Source organism: Lathyrus oleraceus, chromosome 1 (genome assembly GCF_024323335.1).
Source record: "Lathyrus oleraceus cultivar Zhongwan6 chromosome 1, CAAS_Psat_ZW6_1.0, whole genome shotgun sequence".
Classification (NCBI taxonomy): domain Eukaryota; kingdom Viridiplantae; phylum Streptophyta; class Magnoliopsida; order Fabales; family Fabaceae; genus Lathyrus; species Lathyrus oleraceus.
In genome coordinates this window covers 372,099,078-372,115,960 of record NC_066579.1, presented here as the reverse complement: position 1 = coordinate 372,115,960, position 16,883 = coordinate 372,099,078, and the positions used below count along the sequence as shown (strand labels likewise).

General features: G+C 38.7%; 1 pseudogene; it reads right to left on the bottom strand.

Moving 5' to 3' along the window:
* Nucleotides 1-12,241: 12,241 nt before the first annotated feature.
* Nucleotides 12,242-12,341, bottom strand: LOC127116605 (uncharacterized; annotated as a pseudogene).
* Nucleotides 12,342-16,883: the final 4,542 nt, after the last annotated feature.

The following is a 16,883-nucleotide window of genomic DNA, read 5'->3' as shown; positions in this document are numbered from 1 at the left end:
TTTGATGAGTTTTGGAGGAGTAATGTACTCCCGATTCCCAACAGTTATGATTTTGCTTGTTGGAATGTTTTGAGAAGCAGAACTTTTTGAAGATCCAGCGCCTTTAATGTTCTTGGATTTTTTCTGCTATTTATCGAAAGACATTGTTATGGGTTTTTGAGGTTTTGAAAGATTGGGGTTTTGAAGATGAAGAAACGTTTCAGAGAAGTTTGGAGATGAACTCAGGTTGAAGATGAAGATTTTTGTAAAAAGGGGAACAGAAAAAATGGGCTTTTATAGTGTTAACCTACGAATTTGTGGGTTACACCTTGCAAAGGAAGTGGGCCACGTGGTGGCTTTTCTGTGAAGAAGGTGCAGGGATTATTGTTCATTCTTCTTGGAAGTTGAAATTCATGATGTTAATAAACTGCACGCACGTCTTGATGAGACATTTTGAAAAAGTAAGTCATGATTAACTGACAGTTATGGAATTTTAGGCCTATGAAAGGTCTCTGGTCGAAATCTGGTGATTACAAGAAATGCCCATTTCTGCTTTGATTCGAAATAGACATTTATTGGGGGCAATTTGTTAGCTGGAGATTTCGACCATTAGGTTGAAGTTCTTTGAAAATATTATGTTTTGGAGAATAATATAAAAATGGCTTTGTCGAAGCTATTTATTCAATCCTTTTCTTGGGAGAAAGGACCTTTTTGTCGACACTTAAGACTTAGAAGATTTTAGGATCTCCACAAGTTCTCTTCGACATTGGCGTTTGGCAGATTCGAAGCTTCGAGCGGGAAAGATTTGAAATTCAAACGAAGTAGTTTCGTCAGGCGAACGCGTGGAAGCATCTGAGACACGCAGCGCTTGAAAATGTCGAACTTGGCAATCATATGTGTAGAGACCGTTAGGGTCGAATTGTTATAAACAGGAGTCTTAGTTTTTAGATTTCGTGTGTTCAAACTGATATACAAAATTCACCAAAAATACTCAAAGTACCGGAGCGAGAGAAACGAGTCTTTGCTGAAAATGTATGTATGAAGAACACCATGATTACATTTCATGTTATCTTTTTAATGCAAGTTACTTAAATTAAACCATTTACTGTCTTTATTTCTATTTAAGCCTTCTGTCGAATTGCCTTTATCCTCAAAGTCTTTCATTATTGCTTTTTACCTTTGCATTTACATTTCACCAAACCTTTATTTCCAGCACTTTTCAAACTTAAAACCTTTTACTTCAAGTTATTTATCTTTACTTTTTCCAATTACCTTTGTTTTATTATAAAAGCCCCTTTTTACAGAATTACTGCCATTTGTCCTTTATCTTTAAAGTCATAAGCCTTTAGATTTCGTTTAGAGTTATTGTCGAAACACTCTTTACTTTGTACCATTAACGCTAGATAAAGAACCTAATTACCATTCATAAACCAGAAGCAAACTTAATCATGAATCAAATCACCATAACACTAGTTCTTGAGACACATGTCCTAGGATCAATCTAGTTGATCCTGTAAGTTACCAAGATTAATAATATTTGAGGACTAGCAGTTGTTTGTCAGAAATTACTGGTTAACATATATACAACTCTATATCATTGTAACCAGATTGTTCGTGACTGACAAACATATTCTGAACACCGTCATCATCTCAAATCTTCTTATGATAAAATTTTACTTGGTTTTCTGCAAACCAAATCGGGTTTTTATCGATGATTTAGCCCATATTACTGTTCGCTGTTGATTTTGGCAAACAACCTCTAGTTTTCCAAAACTTATTGAATTGGGTTACTTGCAGGATCAACCATACAAATCCTAGGACATGTGCAAATTTAAATAACTTTGTAACTCTCTAGAACAACCTTTGTATCTTTTATTTGGTTTACTAAGTCTTTCATGTACGAAAGATATTGACTAAAAGTGCTTAAGTAAAAGTAAACTTAACAAGACTAAGATAAATGGCAAAAAATAAATGGCGAAGAATAAATTGCGTAAAAGTAAATGCAAAGGATAAATGACTGGTAAATGTAAAGGAAAATTGGTAAAGAACTTTGAAATTTATAAGATAAAACTTTAAAGAAATGGTGTTTGTTCACACGTACATCTTCCAGATAAGACTCTTTTCTCTTACACGGGTACTTTGAGTATTTTGCAGGAATTTTGTACAAGTTTTTCACACACCCATTCTGATAACAACTATCCTATTTATATACAAACAAAATAACTTTCACTAACGAATAAATCCTAAAACTATGACACTTGGCTCTCTGCATGACTTCCTTTCGCCAGGTGCTTCCACGCGTCTTCTGCCAAACGTTATAACTCTTTTGAATTTGAATTTCCGCTTTACATCGAAACGACGCGTCTCCTCAGACTTGTCGAATTATCGAAATATCATAACATTATCCATACTTGTCAAAGACGTCTTTTCATCTGCAGACATCTTCTTCTGTCGAAATATCGAACCACCAATCTGTCGAAGTGTCGAAAACACTTATCAACTAAACTGTTGAAAATGCTCTTCAAGTTTATATTTCCAGTTTTTTTTTCTTTTTGCAAGCATCTCCATTTGTCGAAAACACTATTCTGCTTATTAATTTCATGGCGTCAAAATACATGTATACAAATTGCCCCCCAGCAAAGATGTTTCGACTACTCTGGAGAAACAATCATTTGTTGTCAACCAATATTTCGATGCCATGTCATTTAATTCCACTATTTCCAAGCTTTTATAATCTCAAGTTCCCAAACAGATTCATAATTACACTTTTTCAAAAAACGTCATGTCTAGCCCACGTTTAGACCTTACCCCCATCATTTCCTAAACCTAACATCATGCCTTTTTCAACTTCCACATCTTCATCAAATTCGTTGTGATTCAACCACGTGTCCCACGATTATCATCAAAAACTCAAACGTTTTTATCATCTTCCCTTATAAATACTCACAACCTATTTTCTCTGAAACTTTTTTACGCTTCAAACTTTCTTCTTCATACCCATTTTCATACTTTCAACTTTCCTGAAAAAATTTATTTGTTCTTCTCAACAATGGCTCCTCCAAAGTTTGCCATTTTTCTTAATTACAAGAACTATATTTGCAATCCATTTGACATACCTGGTTGTGCGGATGAACTTGCATTTTAGAAGTCTTTCGACCTCTTCTTTTATTTTTGACAGAATCTCTAGTGCGAAGCGTCTTGGAGTCTGCTTTACTGGCTTCTTTCCTTCCATTATTGGCAGCTGCAATTCGACCAAACTTCTATCTAAACCAAGCATCCCGTCGTAATCCCATGCGAAGCAGTCTTTGAACTCTTTCAGCAACTGGACTATTTCGACTTTGAACTGGGGGTCCATCTTTGCGCTAATGTAGGTTGGTCTACTTTCTGCCCCCATTCCTAAATTTATTTCTTCTAATGGATCCTGCACCACCATCTTCACGTTAGTTGACACTGGATCTTTTTCGAACCCCAAAGGTTCGTCATCATAAATGGCGTCAAGCTTTTGGTGTTGCCATTCGCCCATCTGGTTGTTATCATAATCTTCTGCAACATCTCTTTGGGGACATTGTTCGTTGGAATTTTCTTTGTTGGCTTCGACAACCATATATTTTACTTCGGCCTCAAGGGCCTCTTTGAGTTTGTTTTCGGCTATGTAAGCCGTAATTCTTTCGAGCGCTGATTCTTTACTCATCATCATCAAATTTGCTTCCCCATCCTGTTGGCGCCATATGAGTAGTTCCCCACATGTAGTTTGATTCGCCAATTACTTCTTTGTCCCACTGAAAACTATGTGTAGGATGAAGGTACGTGGAGCAGTAGGCGTTGTCTGTTGCTTTTAGGTCGAACTCGGCTGGGCTGCACGGAGGTATGTGAGCCAGGTTCTTGTCGAAACTTCGACTGTTGACATTGTTCACTTCTGTCATGAAATAACTTTGATCAGCTTCAATGTTTTCGACAATCCCGTCTGGTCTCCAGATGGCTATTCGCTGATGCATTGAAGAAGGTACGGCTCCTACACCATGAATCCACTCCCTTCCAAGTAGTAAGTTGTAATTCGCCCTTGAAGCAATGACCATGAACATTGTTGGCCTTGTTATGGTTCCAACAGTCAAATCCACCTGGATAACGCCCATAGCGGCTCCTACTTTTCCTTCATAGTTCGACAACACCATGTTGTGAGGTTTTGCGTCTGAATAATCCTTCCCAATCTTCTTTAGCATGAAATGAGGCATCAAATTTACTGCTGCTCCGCCATCTACCAGTATCTTGTTTACACCAACATTCTCAACCTTTCCTTTTATGAACAAAGGCTTTAAATGTGCCTTCATGGAATCATTTGGCCTTTCGAAGAAAGCATTCTGTTCTTCGACGCAACCATTGTTCATGAGGTAGTAGCAAACGGGCCTATGTATCATTGTTTCCTCTTCCATCTCATCTTCCTCGTCTTCGACCTCCATGATTCTATCATAATCTTTAGGTAGGACAGAAACCACATTGCAGATCACATTAAAGGATGCTTCTGAGTCAGATTCGAAGTTGTCAGTTATTTCATCGTCTTCTTACACCTTCTCTTTGGACACCAGTGGTTCGACCACGCTGCCAGGATTGATCTGGTAGGAGGGCTTCTCTCTGTTTACTATCTGAGCATTGTCACTGGATTCTGCTTTATCTTTGCTGTCAGCATCTTTTCCAATCACGTTTTTTTTTGCAGCTTCTTTTTCTGCCCTCTTCTGCCTCTGGAATCTTCTCCATTGGGATCTTGACATAGGGTTTTTTCCTTTGTAGTTTTCTGAAGGATATGGTCTCGGCTTGTGCTTCTCCACCTCCTCCTTACCTTCCATCGAAGTGCCTCTCTGAACTTCAAAATTTCTCCATTTTTTCTGTCCTTGAGCATCTCTAATGGGTTGAACCCATTTGTCATCCGTTGCTTTGTTGGATGGTTTGTAAGTGCAATGGTTTCTTTCTCCATGCCTCCATTGGTGATGATCACTTTTTCTTGGGTCATATCCTGTTGTCCCCCAATTTCCTTTTCTCCTGGCTTTATCCACTGCTTCCAGATCGGTTGCTGCCTTCCTGTCGAAGATTGCACTGCAACGTGGGCATAACATCACTTCAGTCCTCATCTTTTGGCACTCCTTGATGAATTCCACTAGATTTTCCTCTTCTTTAGGATATGTCAGCCTTTGGTACTCCTCTCGACATCGATCTTCATCCACTTCTGCCTAGTTTCTCTGAGACACTTCCACCATATTGACCCCAACATTCCGTCCGTCAGCAATGCTTAATTTGTTCATTTTTTTAATAAGTCTTTCTTCTTCGACTTCACCATTTCTTTTTATCTGGTCAAACTCCTTTTCTGGGCAGCAACACCAAGATATGTTCCTGGGACCATGTTTGCAGCAACATTTGTTCGAATTTCTTTTGGGGTCCTCCATTACCCTACGTAGGATTCCACCGGTCACAGGCTTCATAGGACCATCCACAGCTTCTGCTTTGATTCCTGTGACCTCTTTATTGAAAGGTCCCATAATGTTGACGCAGTTTGCGACATCACCTATCCTCATCTGGTCAGGATCAAGGCCTTCAGTAGCCTTGTTTTCAATAGTGAGGTCTTCAGTAACCTTCTTTTTGATGATAGGGAGATTGTCAGTTGTCTCAGTTGTTTTTTCATTGTAGCTCAAAGGTAAATCCCCCCACCCGATTGGCTGGATTGCGTTGATGTCGATACGAGAACTTGCAGGCGCAGTGTATTTCGCGAGATAATCGTACTTCCCACTTGGCTGTCCCAAGTAATCCCAATTTGCTCCTTGTCGATCTACAACATCTTCAGCAATATTGTCATTGTCCTTTTTGTCGAAACCTTCAGTGGTTTCCATCTTTTTCTGGTCGTCAAAGCCTTCAGTAACTTCAACTTTGTTCTGGTTTGTAAGATCATCAACAATCTCAACCATGTTGATATTAGTGTCGAAACCTCCAGTAGCTTCCACCATTTCAAAATTGCCGTCAGAAGCAACTTCGACCTCCACCATATTCACAATGGATGGTTCAGCATAATGGGCTTCGACTGGCTGCATGGGATTCGAATCAATCCTCATATGTTGTTTTGGCTTATCACCAAACTTCAGCCTTCCGTCACGGATAGCATTTTGAACGAGATCCCTGAAAAGGAAACACCGAGACGTTTTATGGCCCAGAAAGTTATGGTATTTACAAAAACCTCTCTTTTTCTGTTGTTCCACAGGCGGTTCTTTAGCGCCTGGTGGTTTTATTAATTGACCATCTTTAACCAATAAGTCAAAAATCTCGTCACATTTGGTGATGTCGAACGTATAAGTTCTTTTAGGAAACTTATCATTGGTTTCGACTGGATTTCCGTTCGACGGAGTTAGTACTTTACACGAATATGGTGGGCCTTGCTTCAGTTCTGCTAAGTCAATCTCTTGTTCGTCGAAGTTACTTGGTTCGTTTTCGTCGTATTCATCATCTTGACATACCCCTACATAGGCCACCCTTTCTTTCTTTCTTTTATTTGCTCTAAATTTTTCATCCCTTAACCTTTCGACTTGTCTCACCCTATCTGCTAATTGCGCCATATCCCTTAAATACTGAGTGTCTAGTTTCTTTCTTATAGAATAATCTAGACCCCCTGCGGCCATTTCGACTAACTCATGTTCTGGCACCCGAGTGAAACACCTAGCCTTTAGCAACCCGAACCTATTTAAATAATCATCTATTGGTTCTGAGTATTTTCTCTTAACACTGGCTAATTCCTTCAGACTTATTTTGGTTTGTCCTATGTAAAATTGTTCATGGAATAACCTCTCTAATTGGGTCCACGTATACACTGAGTTTGCAGGCAAGGATGTAAACCAAGTAAACGCATTTTTCGTCAAGGAACTAGGAAAGTATTTTATTTTCAAATTTTCATTACGGGCTATCTCTCCTGCTTCAATCAGATAACGTGCTACATGTTCTATGGTGGATTCACTAGTATCCCCTGAGAATTTGGTGAACTTAGGAACTTTCCATCTTGGGGGAAATTCTTCTTGCAGAATATATTCCGACAGTGGGGAAGCGTAACTGGGCCTTTGTAATACTATGTTTACCCAATTTTGTGCCATTATCATTTCGACTATGGCCGCTAAATTGTTTTCGGCAGGCAAGTTATTATACCGGATTCGCTGTTGCAACACAGCATCAGCGTCTTGGCCTCTCTGGACTACTATCCTTCTAGGCTCTTGTGGAACAGGAATTTCGACACAAGGTTGTTCGACTACTTCCTCTTGGTTTCTGACGTTTGCCTGGGGATTATCTAAAGGTATTTGATTTATTGTAGGCTCTTCTTGGACTGCCACCACTGGGTCCTGAACCACTTGTTCTCTGTGTCGGGTTTGAGGGACCCCAAAAAAGTCAGCAATGCGCGTCATTTGTGCTGCCAACAATTGGTTTGTTTGGGTGGTGTTTTGTATTAAAGGATTAAACACCGCCCCCATTTGTTGTGTCAACATTTGGACCATATCATGATTACTCTCGTCCATTTGTTGTCTAATTACTTGCGCAGAATTATTTGTTATTGCCGGCATGTAAAGTGGTTGTTGGTTTAGTCTACTCATGTTTCCGTCCTGACCCTTGTAATGGTGAAGACATATTGGCCATAGAATCAGAATATAATACCGGCGAATTGTGTAAATTTTCCATTACCGAAGTTGGCATTCCAAATGGTTGTTCCCTACCAGACAGAGGCATGGTGAAATTTGTCACAAAAGTCCTAGAAGCATTCCCTATAGGAGGAGGTGTCCCAACAGGCATTTGTTGCGCCCTAATGGACGGACTAGGCGCATTTTGCGATATTGAAACCACTGGTATTGACCCTGTTAACGAAGGCACAACCTCTGACACATGGACTGATCCAACATTTCCTCCTGTCGAAGGGATGGGGTTGGATACTGGGATGGCTTCATTTGGATTAGGATTATTTGGATTATTTGGCTGACTCGCCATTTTCCTTACTCTCGTTCTTTTAGGTCTTTCTACGTCAGATACGGCTGATTTACCGCTTCTTAGTCTCATACAACGAAGAAGAAACCTTGACTAAAGATTATTTAAGTTCTAGATTTTGCACTGGTCCCACTGGGCGTGCCAATTTGTTCGCTGTTGATTTTGGCGAACAACCTCTGGTTTTCCAAAACTTATTGAATTGGGTTACTTGCAGGATCAACCATACAAATCCTAGGACATGTGCAAATTTAAATAACTTTGTAACTCTTTAGAACAACCTTTGTATCTTTTATTTGGTTTACTAAGTCTTTCATGTACAAAAGATATTGACTAAAAGTGCTTAAGTAAAAGTAAACTTAACAAGACTAAGATAAATGGCGAAAAATAAATGGCGAAGAATAAATTGCATAAAAGTAAATGCAAAGGATAAATGACTGGTAAATTTAAAGGAAAATTGGTAAAGAACTTTGAAATTTATAAGATAAAACTTTAAAGAAATGGTGTTTGTTCACACGTACATTTTCCAGATAAGACTCTTTTCTCTCACACGGGTACTTTGAGTATTTTGCAGGAATTTTGTACAAGTTTTTCACACACCCATTCTGATAACAACTATCCTATTTATATACAAACAAAATAACTGTCACTAACGAATAAATCCTAAAACTGTGACAATTGGCTCTCTGCATGACTTCCTTTCGCCAGGTGCTTCCACGCGTCTTCTGCTAAACGTTATAACTCTTTTGAATTTGAATTTCTGCTTTACGTCGAAACGACGCGTCTCCTCAGACTTGTCGAATTGTCGAAATATCATAACATCATTCATACTTGTCAAAGACGTCTTTTCATCTGCAGACATCTTCTTTTGTCGAAATATGGAACCACCAATCTGTCAAAGTGTCGAAAACACTTATCAACTAAACTGTTGAAAATGCTCTTCAAGTATATATTTCCATTTTTTTTCTTTTTGCAAGCATCTCCATTTGTCGAAAACACTATTCTGCTTATTAATTTCATGGCGTCAAAAATACATGTATACAATTACGAGACTGTAATTTCTTTTCTATTCTTTGTTTCAGATGTGAAAATTTTGATCGTCGATTTATTATAAACCGAGTTACCTCTATGTTTTGAAAACAAAAACCGAACGACTGATGATCAAATATTTCACCTTCGACATGGGCACTGATCATGTAATGTTGTGTGGAAGACATTTTGTTCAAATATTAAAAATTTAAGTTTCTTTACTGGAATTGAATGCATTTCTAAGTTGTTCATCTGCACAGCATAAATAGCATATCACATTAAACGCATTGATCACTTGGTTTGTCTGTACAGACTTGACCATGCATGCAGTGAAAAGAATCCACATGCATTGACAAGAATGACAAGAACACACATGCGCCCAGGGAATCCAGGAATCTCTGAAGCAAGGAATCTCCGAGCCCTAATATTCCTAATAGACGCCCATTCCTTAGGCGCCATAAAGCAACTTGCGCGCCAAGAGGAAGAACGCTCCTTCACTTCAAATGCACTAAGGCGCCACTAGGAATGACGCCCTTTCTTATTCCCTACACTAAGGCGCCAAGAGGAAGGGCGCCTCTTCCTTGCATGTGAAGAATCACATGCAGGCGCCAAGAGGAAGGGCGCATCTTCCTTGCATGTGATTCTTCACATGCATGCGCCTAGGACAAAGACAAAGGCTAAGGGTAGTCTGCATTTTGTCATTCCATTGACTACTTTTGTCATTGCATGCAACCAATCCCATTCGTCTTAGGTTGCAAACCTACTAACTCATTCATCTATAAATAGCCTTTCATATCAACAATATCAAATCATCTCCAACACTACTGATAACATGAAATAATATCACATTTTTGGACTCGATTTAATTAAATTATATTATTATTTGATTCGATTTATTTCATATTATTCGATATTACTTGGTATTTTCCTTCTATTTATTTCAGGTAACACTATTTGAAGCATACGTGAAAAAGAAAGAAAAGGAGGTGCAAAAAGAGGATAAAAAGCAATCCACTAAAGCCCAGCCCATAACTACAAGGAGAGGCACTATGATGCTGTGACGATCGCCACACAAGGTGTGACGAGCGTCACGCCCTCCTGCTAAGTGTTACGAGCGTCACACAAGGTGTGACGAGCGTCACACCCCCATTCCTATATTTTTGGCTTTGACGCGTAACAGAAGCACGTTCACCTATTTCTTCGCTTGACCAGTTGACGTGTGACAAAACCTACTGAAGGACTTTGGAAGAAACGGTCACTTGATGGATTGGTATAAATATATCCAATGGTGGAACCCTGCAGCTCTCTCAATTTTCCAGTTTTCGGTACCGTGCATTATTTTTTCCTGCTTTTTAATTTTCCAGCACTCAACTTTCTTAGCAATTTTTATTTCCTTTTCTTTTCTAGTTAATTTCCAAAGCATTGAATTTATTTTCTTTCACACTAGTTTCTACACCGGAAACTATTGTGTAGTTTTTACTGGATCTAACCTTACGTTAGATCATAGTATTTTATTCCTTCGCCTTTATTTTACTGTCTGATCGAAGATTGTGAAGAACAAATCCAACCGATTTGTGGTGGAGTGTTCAAGCATCGAAGCTAGGGAACAATCAAGATTTCTATTAATATTATAGGTTCATTAATTTATTGTTTTAATTTATATATGCTCTGTACTGCTGTTTATTTATATTGTTTGTCTGACATGGCTATATTTAAGCATAATTATTGTTTAGGCTTGTTTAGCATGTCCGGCTAAATAAACTTAGATATCGGTATGTAAAGTAAGCGGAATAAAGGAATCAAAACTAAGTTGGTTTAAATTTATTTAAAGATATAGTCACTCTTTTTATGGTCTCAATTTACAGGGTTAATACCAAAGTTTTTGAACGAGAGTAAAAGACGTAAAGAAGTTAAAATCAATAGAACGACGGTTTGAGTTTTTAACTGGACAGTGTAAATTGGACATTAACTTTAAATCAGGGCAAAAACAATTTTTAGAGTTAATTAAATTCTAATCATTTTCAAAAAGTATTTTTAAAGGTTAAATGTGAGGACGAGAGTTAAGCATTTAAGTTTAATCATATAATCTAAGTCAACGGAGCGAGAGTTTGAGACGAGGGTGTTTAAACGGTTAGTATTTTAATAAAAAGAGTTTCTATAGATTCTATTGTTTTCAAAAAGTGATTTTAGTTTTAACTAAATAGTGAGAGCGTACGTTAAGGTAAAATCATAGTCTATTCAACAGAGCGAGAGTTTGAGAAAAGATTTTTAATCAATAGTGTCTAATGAAAGGACTTATTTTAAAACTAAGAAACCAACGAAGATTTGATTCCCTAATTACGACGAACTACATACCGATATCCGCGTTATTCGATATTTAATCTAGATCCAATTTTAGTTTTACTTTTTCCCCCTAATCATCAAAGTATCATCCGCCTTAGCTTTACGAAGTAACCCTAGAAAAACGGTATATCGATTCATTAAGTCCCTGTGGGATCAATATATTTTATTACTACGCGATTAGACTGTGCACTTGCAGTTAATACCCCAATAGACTCATAAAGTCGCGATCAAGTTTTTGGCGCCGTTGCCGGGGATCTTTTATTTAGTCGATATCGTAACTCTTCTGTTACGCTGTAGAGACTAAGGCAATTTTTTATTTTTTTTCTTGTTTTTTCGTTGATTTGTATGCCACACACTCGCTCACAAGACGAACCGTATTACTTACGAATCAACGACGTTGAACGATATCTCCGAGTCTTACGACGAATTCGGGAGTATCGTGCTGCAAACAATCTTCCTCCAATCGAAATTCCTGATCTCAAAAATCTTCTTCCTTCGCCGATACCCGAGATGGCAGAACCAGCTCGTGCTCTTCGAGATTACGCCGCTCCATCGCAAGACGAGCCGCATTCGAGTATTGCTCCACCCACAATCGAAGCAAATAACTTCGAACTTAAACCTTCGTTGTTACAGGCAGTGCAACAGAATCAATTCTCTGGAAATCCTACCGAGGATCCAAACCTTCATTTATCCGTATTTGTTCAATACGCTGATACTGTTAAAGCTAATGGTGTCACTTCAGAGGCAATTCGACTTTGTCTCTTTCCTTTCTCGTTAAGAGATAAAGCTAGAAGATGGCTTCAGTCTCTTCCTTCCAACTCAGTCACCACATGGAATGAGTTGAAGAAAGTCTTTCTTGCCCGATATTTTCCTCCAAGCAAAACAGCTATGTTAAGAGCCCAGGTAAATAGATTTAAGCAAAAAGATAACGAGTCTCTTTTCGAAGCATGGGAAAGATACAAAGACATGATGAGACTTTGTCCACACCATGGTTTAGAGGACTGGTTAGTAATCCATACCTTCTATAATGGTCTCTTATACAACACAAGATTAACAATAGACGCCGCCGCAGGTGGTGCGCTTATGGATAAACCTTACGCTGACGCGTATCAACTTATCGAAAGCATGGCCCAAAACCATTATCAGTGGGGAAGCGACCGAACAATGGTAGAAAAACCTCAAACGAAAACTGGCATGTACGAGATAAGTAGCCTTGATCATGTTAATGCAAAAGTGGATGCTCTTGCCCAGAAAATTGAAAGTTTAAATGTATCACCTCCAGCCACCGTGGTTGCCGTGACTCAAAATTGCGAAGTCTGTGGAATCCAAGGTCACACGCCTACAGATTGTCAACTCCTAACAGGAATCCAAGCAGAGCAGGTGAACTATGCTCAAGGAAATCCTTACTCGCATACCTATAACTCAAACTGGAAGAACCATCCTAATTTTTCATATAAGAGTAATAATGCTTTATACGCACCAGGACAAGCTCCCAATCAAGCCCCAGCTATACCTCCTGGATATCAAAAGTCGACCCCATCTACACCTAACAATAACGTTCCTAGGAAATCCAACTTGGAACTCATGATGGAGAACTTCATAGCTTCTCAATAGTAAACCAATAAAGATTTCTTAAACCAGAATGTACACACTAACGAACAAATTAAACAACTAGCAAGTAAAGTAGATGCCCTGGCTACCCATAACAAAATGCTGGAAACACAAATCTCACAAGTAGCTCAACAACAAACGCCTACTGCTGCCCCAACTGGTACATTTCCTGGACAGCCCCAACCTAACCCGAAAAGCCACGCTCATGCAATTATATTAAGAAGTGGAACAGAGGTAGATGGACCGTCTGATCCAAGAATTGAAAACCAAAACTCTAAAAAGTCAACTGAGGAAGAAAATAAACCTAAGGAAAAGGAAGAGAGTAATAAGGAAACCGTAGAAAAGAAAGAACCTTATGTACCTCCACCGCCTTACAAACCACCTACCCCTTATCCTCAGAGGCTAATTAAAACCAAAGACACGGGCCAATTTAAAAAATTTGTTGACCTACTGAAACAATTAAACGTCACCATTCCTTTCACAGAAGTTATTACACAGATGCCTTGATATGCTAAGTTCTTAAAAGAAATTCTTTCTAATAAAAGGAAACTTGAAGATAGCGAAACCGTTACACTCACTGCTGAATGTAGCGCTATAATCCAGAATATGCCTCCTAAACTTAAAGATCCTGGTAGTTTCTCTATACCCTATCACATGGGAAAATTTGTCATAGACAAAGCTTTATGCGATTTAGGAGCCGGCATCAGTGTTATGCCCTTGTCCATATGCAAGAGACTTGAAATGGGAGAATTAAGACCAACTAAAATGTCTGTGCAATTAGCAGATTGTTCCGTTAGATATCCCGTAGGAATTCTTGAAAACGCTCCCGTGCGCATAGGTCAATTCTACATTCCAACCGATTTTATAATTATGGACATAAGAGAAGATGAAGTTACCCCCATTATATTGGGAAGACCATTCTTAGCGACCGCCGGTGCTATCATAGACGTAAAATGAGGACGACTCACTTTCGAAGTAGGAGAAGAGAAAATTGAATTCATTTTTTCCAAATTTTTGAAAGCACCTGCAATAGAAGACACATGTTACTTCATGGATATCATCGATGAATGCATAAAAGAAACAGAATTAGAAAATGACGAATTGACTGACTGTCGTGTAGAAGACAGACTGAACCAATGTTTAGCAGTAACATCGGATCCTACGCAATGCCTTAAGAAACCTACCCTCGACCTGAAAACACTTCCCAAAAATCTGAGATATGAATTCCTAGACTCAGAACTTGAACGACCCGTGATAGTCAATGCAGACCTAGGAAAACTCGAAACCGAAAAACTCCTACATATCTTAAGAAAATATCCGACCGCACTAGGATACAACATCACCGATCTTAAAGGGATAAGTCCTTCTATTTGTATGCACCGCATCATGCTAGAAGAAGACTGTAAAACTTCTAGGGAACATCAGAGGAGATTAAACCCGATCCTGAGTGAGGTAGTGAAGAAGGAAGTAACGAAGTTATTAGAGGCAGGTATCATATATCCTATATCCGATAGCAAATGGGTTAGTCCTGTACACGTAGTACCAAAGAAAGGAGGTATAACAGTTATCGAAAATGAAAAAGGAGAAACTATAACCAAACGAATCGAATCGGGATGGAGAATGTGCATTGATTATAGAAAGCTAAACAAAGCAACCCGAAAAGATCATTTTCCTTTACCATTCATAGACCAGATGTTAGAACGATTAGCCAAGCATTCTCATTTCTGCTATCTAGACGGTTACTCAGGTTTCTTTCAAATACCAATTCATCCTGACGACCAAGAAAAGACAACTTTCACATGTCCTTTTGGTACCTTCGCTTATCGACGAATGCCATTTGGCTTGTGCAATGCTCCTGCAACCTTCCAAAGGTGCATGATGGCCATATTCGCCGATTTTCTTGAAAACATCATGGAAGTCTTTATGGATGATTTTTCCGTATGCGGACAAAGTTTTGAAGAATGCCTTGAAAACCTAGAAAGAGTTCTAGAACGATGTGTAAAAGTAAACCTAGTACTTAATTGGGAAAAATGTCACTTTATGGTACAAGAAGGGATTGTTTTAGGACACATCATATCAAATAGAGGAATTGAAGTAGACAAAGCCAAAATAGAAGTAATCGAAAACCTTCAACCTCCGAAAACTGTGAGAGAAGTACGAAGCTTCTTAGGACATGCTGGTTTTTATCGACGATTTATTAAAGATTTCTCTAAAATAACTAAGCCTCTAACCGGATTATTAATGAAAGACGCTAAATTCATCTTCGACAATAAATGTTTAGAAGCATTTCAAACACTGAAACAAGCATTGATCTCCGCGCCCATAATGCAGACTCCGGATTGGAATGAACCATTCGAAATAATGTGTGACGCAAGTGACTACGCCGTAGGCGCTGTTTTAGGACAAAGAAAGGATAAAAAACTTCATGTCATATATTATGCAAGTAGAACTCTAGATGAAGCACAGATGAATTACGCCACGACCGAGAAAGAACTTCTAGCAGTAGTATTTGCACTAGATAAATTTCGTTCTTACTTGGTCAGAGCAAAAATAATCGTTTACACTGACCACGCTGCCATTAAGTACCTCCTAACAAAAAAGGACGCTAAACCTAGACTCCTAAGGTGGATCTTGTTATTACAGGAATTTGATTTGGAAATCAAAGATAAAAAAGGAACTGAAAACGTAGTAGCAGATCACCTTTCTAGACTTGAAAATCTGGAACCGGAAAGAACATCGATCAATGATGACTTCTCGTACGATAAACTTATAGCTAATTTGGAAGAAAATAGAGCTGATGAACGGGTAGAGACCACCTTGGTTGTATGCGTTACACCATGGTACGCCGACTTTGTCAATTATTTAGCCGCCGGAATGGTTCCACTTGATTTATCCTACCAACAAAAGAAACGATTCTTCCATGACATAAAACATTATTATTGGGACGACCCTTTACTTTTCAAAAGAGGCCCCGATGGTATCTTCCGTCGGTGTATACCTGAAGAAGAGGTAGAAAGTATAATCCAACATTGTCATTCCGCTCCTTATGGTGGACACGCAAGTACATCCAAGACCTGCTCTAAAATCCTACAAGCCGGTCTTTATTGGCCAAACATATGGAAGGATGTGCATGCTGCTGTCAAGAAATGTGATAGATGTCAACGCACAAGAAACATATCTAGACGTGACGAGATGCCACAAAAGGGCATTTTGGAAGTAGAGATTTTCGACGTATGGGGAATAGATTTCATGGGACCTTTTCCACCTTCTTTCGGTAACAAGTATATACTCGTAGCGGTTGACTACGTATCAAAATGGATTGAAGTTATAGCTTCTCCAACAAACGACACACGAGTAGTAACTAGACTCTTTAAGAATATAATCTTTCCAAGATTTGGTGTCCCAAGAATAGTAGTCAGTGATGATGGATCGCATTTCATATCTAAGATACTCGAAAAACTATTGTTTAAGTATGGTGTAAAACATCGAGTAGAGACACCTTACCATCCTCAAACCAGTGGACAAGTGGAAGTGTCTAACAGAGAAATTAAACAGATATTGGAAAAAACAGTCGCCACGTCAAGAAAAGACTGGTCATCAAAATTACCTGAAGCTGTATGGGCTTATCGAACTGCTTACAAAACTCCCATAGGAACAACCCCATTTAGGCTTATTTACGGAAAATCTTGTCACCTCCCGGTAGAATTAGAACATAAGGCCTATTGGGCTATTAAAAATTTAAATTTAAACTATAAGGCCGCCGGTGAAAAGCGAATCCTTGATATAAACGAATTAGAAGAACTTAGACAAGACGCATACGAAAATGCCAGAATCTATAAGGAAAGAACGAAAAAATGGCATGATAAGCGCATATCAAGGAAAACTTTCAAACAAGGCGATGTAGTCCTTTTGTTTAACTCTAGACT